This window comes from Somniosus microcephalus, chromosome 12 (genome assembly GCF_052327205.1).
Source record: "Somniosus microcephalus isolate GS21.2 chromosome 12, FLI_Smic_1.0, whole genome shotgun sequence".
Classification (NCBI taxonomy): domain Eukaryota; kingdom Metazoa; phylum Chordata; class Chondrichthyes; order Squaliformes; family Somniosidae; genus Somniosus; species Somniosus microcephalus.
Window position 1 is genome coordinate 180,670,129 of NC_140998.1, and position 7,705 is coordinate 180,677,833.

The window sequence follows — 7,705 nt, forward strand, 5'->3', positions numbered from 1 at the left end:
GGAAAAGAGAGAGACACCAGCCTCTCCACGCTCAGAGACCCACCCCCCCCCACTGTTTGCTAACCTCACCCCCGACTGTAAGCCCATCGCCACAAAGAGCAGGCGATACAGTGCCGGGGACAGGGTTTTCATCAAAACCGAAGTGGAGCGCCTCCTGAAGGAGGGGATTATTGAGGCCAGCTCCAGCCCCTGGCGAGCCCAGGTTGTGGTCGTTAAGACCGGCGAGAAACAACGCCTGGTCATCGACTACAGCCAAACAATAAACCGCTACACCCTGCTGGACGCCTACCCACTCCCCCGCATAGCTGACATGGTCAACCAGATCGCGCAGTACCACGTCTTTTCGACCATTGACCTGAAATCAGCGTACCACCAGCTCCCCATCTGCCCCGAAGACCGCCAGTATACTGCTTTTGAGGCAAACGGCCGCCTCTATCACTTCCTTAGGGTTCCCTTCGGCGTTACCAACGGGGTCTCCGTCTTCCAAAGGGAGATGGACCGGATGGTCGATCAAAACGAGCTGCAGGCCACTTTCCCTTACCTAGATAATGTGACCATCTGCAGCCATGACTTGCAGGACCATGACGCAAACCTCGAGAAATTCCTCCGCACCGCCCAACTCCTGAACCTGACATATAACAAGGAGAAGTGCATATTCCGCACAAACCGCCTCGCCATCCTTGGCTGTGTTGTGGAACACGGGGTCATCGGTCCCGACCCGGACCGGATGCATCCCCTTATGGAACTCCCACTGCCCCACTGCCTAAAAGCTCTGAAGAGGTGCCTAGTATTTTTTTCCTACTACGCTCAGTGGGTCCCCTACTATGCAGACAAAGCCCGTCCGCTGATCAAGTCCACCTCTTTTCCCGTGACGGCAGAGGCCCGCTTAGCCTTCCACCGTATCAAGGAAGACATTGCCAAAGCCACCATGCACGTAGTGGATGAATCCATCCCCTTCCAGGTGGAAAGCGATGCGTCCGACTTCGCTCTGGCCGCCACCCTTAATCAGGTGGGGACACCTGTGGCATTCTTCTCACGACCCCTCCAGGGCCCGGAGACCAGACACTCCGCAGTCGAGAAGGAGGCCCAGGCTATCGTGGAGGCTGTGCGTCATTGGAGGCACTACCTGGCCGGAAAACGATTTACCCTGCTCACTGACCAGCGTTCAGTTGCTTTTATGTTCAACAACAAGCAGAGGGGCAAAATCAAAAATGACAAGATCTTGAGGTGGGGAATCGAACTTTCCACCTACAATTACGAGATCTTGTACCGGCCTGGGAAGCTCAATGAACCGCCAGATGCCCTATCGCGTGGCACCTGCGCCAGCGCGCAGATCGATAGGCTGAGGGCCCTCCACAATGACCTCTGCCACCCGGGGGTCACCAGGTTCGTCCACTTCATCAAGGCCCGCAACCTGCCTTACTCCATCGAGGAGGTCAGGACCATGACCAAGAACTGCCAAGTCTGCGCTGAGTGCAAACCGCACTTTTATAGACCAGACAGAGCCCACCTGATAAAAGCCACTCGCCCTTTCGAACGCCTGAGCGTCGATTTCAAAGGGCCTCTCCCCTCCTCCGACCGCAATCTGTACTTCCTCAACATCATTGACGAGTACTCCCGGTTCCCGTTCGCTATCCCCTGCCCGGACATGACCAGTGCCACGGTCATTAAATCTCTCAACAGCCTCTTCACCCTGTTCGGTTTCCCCAGCTATATCCATAGCGACCGGGGCTCATCGTTTATGAGCGACGAACTCTGCCAGTACCTGCTCGCTAGGGGTATAGCCACAAGCAGGACCACCAGTTACAAACCCCGGGGGAACGGACAGGTGGAAAGAGAGAATGCAACAGTTTGGAAGGCCGCCCTACTAGCTTTAAAGTCTAGGGGCCTTACGACCTCCCGCTGGCAGGAGGTGCTCCCCGATGCGCTCCACTCGATTTGGTCACTGCTCTGCACTGCCACCAATGCAACCCCTCACGAGAAAATGTTTGTCTTCCCAAGGAAGTCCACATCAGGGACATCGTTACCGCCATGGCTGACGTCCCCAGGGCCGGTACTACTGAGAAGACACGTGAGGGCCAATAAAACGGACCCCCTGGTCGAGAGGGTCGACCTCCTCCATGCCAACCCCCAGTACGCTTACATTGCTTACCCGGACGGGCGGGAGGACACAGTCTCCATATGAGACCTCGCACCCTCGGGGACCGCTGTAACCCACTACGACACAGTCTCCATACGAGACCTCGCACCCTCGGGGACCGCTGTAACCCACTACCCATTACCACCCCCCACCACGACCCGATATCCAACCCCAGCAGCCGGCTCGCCTTGGACCGTCACCCACGAGGACTACACTCCAGGGCCCCAGCCTACACGGGACGCGACGCCGGAAGCTCCACCACCCCTGCCGTCGCCACGTTGATCACAGCAGCAGACAAGACCTCCGGAGAGACTCGAATACACGAACTTTTAAATATACTTCACCCCGCCGGACTCATTTTTAAACAAGGGGTGAGTGTGGTAAACCACTGTTATACCTGTCTGTAGAGGTATGTGTATTCCACTAGGTACAGGTCTGGACATGCCTCGGCTGACTCCTCCCACTATTCCAGGTATATAAGTGACTACCTCCCAGTCCCTTAGTATTCTGGACGGGTCGACCACTCGAGACAAGACCTTCATTCTTTAGTTAATAAAAGCCTGATTGTTACTCGCTTTACCTCAGTCTTTTGAGTAATTGATGGCGCATCACTCCCTCAGTACTGACCCTCTGACAGTGCGGCGCTCCCTCAGTACTGTCCCTCCGACAGTGCGGCACTCCATCAGTACTGCCCGTCCAACAGTGCGACGCTCCCTCAGTACTGCCCCTCTGACAGTGCGGCACTCCATCAGTACTGACCCTCCCACAGTGCGGCGCTCCCTCAGTACTGTCCCTCCGACAGTGCGGCGCTCCCTCAGTACTGACCCTCTGACAGTGCGGCGCTCCCTCAGTACTGACCCTCCCACAGTGCGGCGCTCCCTCAGTACTGTCCCTCCGACAGTGCGGCGCTCCCTCAGTACTGACCCTCCCACAGTGCAGCACTCCCTCAGGACTGTCCCTCCGACAGTGCGGCGCTCCCTCAGTACTGACCCTCTGACAGTGCGGCGCTCCCTCAGTACTGTCCCTCCGACAGTGCGGCGCTCCCTCAGTACTGTCCCTCCGACAGTGCGGCGCTCCCTCAGTACTGACCCTCCCACAGTGCGGCGCTCCCTCAGTACTGCCCCTCCGACAGTGCGGCGCTCCCTCAGTACCGACCCTCCGACAGTGCGGCACTCCCTCAGTACCGCCCCTCCGACAGTGCAGCGCTCCCTCAGTACTGACCCTCTGACAGTGCGGCGCTCCCTCAGTACTGACCCTCCGACAGTGCGGCGCTCCCTCAGTACTGTCCCTCCGACAGTGCGGTGCTCCCTCAGCACTGCCCCTCCGACAGTGCGGCGCTCCCTCAGTACTGTCCCTCCGACAGAGCGGCACTCCCTCAGTACTGTCCCTCCGACAGTGCGGCGCTCCCTCAGTACTGTCCCTCCGACAGTGCGGGGCTCCCTCAGTACTGCCTCACCGACAGTGCAGCACTCCCTCAGTACTGCCCCTCCGACAATGCGGCGCTCCCTCAGAACTGCCCCCCGACAGTGCGGCGCTCCCTCAGTACTGTCCCTCCGACAGTGCGGCGCTCCCTCAGTACTGCCCCTCCGACAGTGCGGCGCTCCCTCAGTACTGACCCTCTGACAGTGCGGCGCTCCCTCAGTACTGTCCCTCCGACAGTGCGGCGCTCCCTCAGTACTGACCCTCCCACATTGCGGCGCTCCCTCAGTACTGCCCCTCCGACAGTGCGGCGCTCCATCAGTACTGACCCTCCGACAGTGCGGCGCTCCCTCAGTACTGACCCTCTGACCGTGCGGCGCTCCCTCAGTACTGTCCCTCCGACAGTGCGGCGCTCCCTCAGTACTGACCCTCCCACAGTGCGGCGCTCCCTCAGTACCGCCCCACCGACAGTGCAGCGCTCCCTCAGTACTGACCCTCTGACAGTGCGGCGCTCCCTCCGTACTGACCATCCGACAGTGCGGCGCTCCCTCAGTACTGACCCTCTGACAGTGCGGCGCTCCCTCAGTACTGTCCCTCCGACAGTGCGGCGCTCCCTCAGTACTGTCCCTCCGACAGTGCGGCGCTCCCTCAGAACTGCCCCCCGACAGTGCGGCGCTCCCTCAGTACTGCCCCTCCGACAGTGCGGCGCTCCCTCAGTACTGCCCCTCCGACAGTGCGGCGCTACCTCAGTACTGCCCCTCCGACAGTGCAGCGCTTCCTCAGTACTGCCCCTCCGACAGTGCGGCGCTCCCTCAGTACTGCCCCTCCGACAGTGCGGCGCTCCCTCAGTACTGCACTTCCGACAGTGCGGCGCTCCCTCAGTCCTGCCACTCCGCCAATGCCGCGCTCCCTCAGTACTGCCCCTCCGACAGTGCGGCGCTCCCTCAGTGCTGCCCCTCTGACAGTGCAGCATGCCTTCAGTACTGCCCATCCGAGAGTGCAGGACTCCCTCAGTACTACCCCTCCGACAATGCGGCGCTCCCTCAGTGCTGCCCCTCCGAGAGTGCAGCATTCCTTCAGTACTGCCCCTCCGACAGTGCAGGATTCCCTCAGTACTGCCCCTCCGACAGTGCGGCGCTACCTCAGTACTGCCTCTCCGACAGTGCAGCACTCCCTCAGTACTGCCCCTCCGACAGTGCGGCGCTCCCTCAGCACTGCCCCTCCGACAGTGCGGCGCTCCCTCAGTACTGACCCTCCGACAGTGCGGCACTCCCTCAGTACTGCCCCTCCGACAGTGCAGCGCTCCCTCAGTACTGACCCTCTGACAGTGCGGCGCTCCCTCAGTACTGACCCTCCGACAGTGCGGCGCTCCCTCAGTACTGTCCCTCCGACAGTGCGGCACTCCCTCAGTACTGTCCCTCCGACAGTGCGGCGCTCCCTCAGTACTGTCCCTCCGACAGTGCGGCGCTCCCTCAGTACTGCCTCTCCGACAGTGCGGCGCTCCCTCAGTACTGCCCCTCCGACAGTGCGGCGCTACCTCAGTACTGCCCCTCCGACAGTGCAGCGCTTCCTCAGTACTGCCCCTCCGACAGTGCGGCGCTCCCTCAGTACTGCCCCTCCGACAGTGCGGCGCTCCCTCAGTATTGCACTTCCGACAGTGCGGCGCTCCCTCAGTCCTGCCACTCCGCCAATGCTGCGCTCCCTCAGTACTGCCCCTCCGACAGTGCGGCGCTCCCTCAGTGCTGCTCCTCTGACAGTGCAGCATGCCTTCAGTACTGCCCATCAGAGAGTGCAGGACTCCCTCAGTACTACCCCTCCGACAATGCGGCGCTCCCTCAGTGCTGCCCCTCCGAGAGTGCAGCATTCCTTCAGTACTGCCCCTCCGACAGTGCAGGACTCCCTCAGTACTGCCCCTCCGACAGTGCGGCACTCCCTCAGTACTGCCTCTCCGACAGTGCAGCACTCCCTCAGTACTGCCCCTCCGACAATGCGGCGCTCCCTCAGAACTGCCCCCCGACAGTGCGGCGCTCCCTCAGTACTGCCCCTCCGACAGTGCGGCGCTCCCTCAGTACTGCCCCTCCGACAGTGCGGCGCTACCTCAGTACTGCCCCTCCGACAGTGCAGCGCTTCCTCAGTACTGCCCCTTCGACAGTGCGGCGCTCCCTCAGTACTGCCCCTACGACAGTGCGGCAATCCCTCAGTACTGCACTTCTGACAGTGCGGCGCTCCCTCAGTCCTGCCCCTCCGACAATGCCGTGCTCCCTCAGTACTGCCCCTCCGACAGTGCGGCGCTCCCTCAGTGCTGCCCCTCTGACAGTGCAGCATGCCTTCAGTACTGCCCATCCGAGAGTGCAGGACTCCCTCAGTAATGCCCCTCCGACAATGCGGCGCTCCCTCAGTGCTGCCCCTCCGAGACTGCAGCATTCCTTCAGTACTGCCCTTCCGACAGTGCAGGACTCCCTCAGTACTACCCCTCCGACAGTGCGACGCTTCCTCAGTACTGCCCCTCCGACACTGCAGCGCTCCCTCAGCACTGACCCTCCGACAGTGCAGCGCTCCCTTAGTACTGATCCTCCGACATTGCAGCACTCCCTCAGTACTGATCCTCCGACAGTGCAGCATTCCCTCAGTGCTGCCCCTCCGACAGTGCGACGCTTCCTCAGTACTGCCTCTCCGACAGTGCAGCGCTCCCTCAGTACTGACCCTCCGACAGTGCAGCGCTCCGTCAGTACTGATCCTCCGACAGTGCAGCACTCCCTCAGTACTGCCCCTCCAACAGTGCGGCGCTCCCTCAGTACTGCCCCTCCCACAGTGCGGCGCTCCCTCAGTACTGCCCATCCGACAGTGCGGCACTCCCTCAGTACTGTCCCTCCGACAGTGCGGCGCTCCATCAGTACTGTCCCTCCGACAGTGCGTCGCTCCCTCAGTACTGCCTATCCGACAGTGCAGCACTCCCTCAGTACTGCCCCTCCGACAATGCGGCGCTCCCTCAGAACTGCCCCCCGACAGTGCGGCGCTCCCTCAGTACTGCCCCTCTGACAGTGCGGCGCTCCCTCAGCACTGCCCCTCCGACAGTGCGGCGCTACCTCAGTACTGCCCCTCCGACAGTGCAGCGCTTCCTCAGTACTGCCCCTCCGACAGTGCAGCGCGCCCTCAGTACTGACCCTCCGACAGTGCAGCGCTCCCTTAGTACTGATCCTCCGACAGTGCAGCACTCCCTCAGTACTGATCCTCCGACAGTGGAGCATTCCCTCAGTGCTGCCCCTCCGACAGTGCGACGCTCCCTCAGTACTGTCCCTCCGTCAGTGCGGCGCTCCCTCAGTACTGCCCCTCCGACAGTGTGGCGCTCCCTCAGGACTGTCCCTCCGACAGTGCGGCGCTCCCTCAGTACTGTCCCTCCGACAGTGCGGCGCTCCCTCAGTACTGACCCTCCCACAGTGCGGCGCTCCCTCAGTACTGCCCCTCCGACAGTGCGGTGCTCCCTCAGTACTGACCCTCACACAGTGCGGCACTCCCTCAGTACCGCCCCTCCGACAGTGCAGCGCTCCCTCAGTACTGACCCTCTGACAGTGCGGCGCTCCCTCAGTACTGACCCTCCGACAGTGCGGCACTCCCTCAGTACCGCCCCTCCGACAGTGCAGCGCTCCCTCAGTACTGACCATCTGACAGCGCGGCGCTCCCTCAGTACTGACCCTCCGACAGTGCGGCGCTCCCTCAGTACTGTCCCTCCGACAGTGCGGCGCTCCCTCAGTACTGCCCCTCCGACAATGCAGCGCTTCCTCAGTACTGCCCCTCCGACAGTGCGGCGCTCCCTCAGTACTGCCTCTCTGACAGTGCAGCACTCCCTCAGTACTGCCCCTCCGACAATGCGGCGCTCCCTCAGAACTGCCCCCCGACAGTGCGGCGCTCCCTCAGTACTGCCCTTCCGACAGTGCGGCGCTCCCTCAGTACTGCCCCTCCGACAGTGCGGCGCTACCTCAGTACTGCCCCTCCGACAGTGCAGCGCTTCCTCAGTACTGCCCCTCCGACAGTGCGGCGCTCCCTCAGTACTGCCCCTCCGACAGTGCGGCACTCCCTCAGTACTGCACTTCCGACAGTGCGGCGTTCCCTCAGTCCTGCCCCTCCGACAATGCCGCGTTCCCTCAG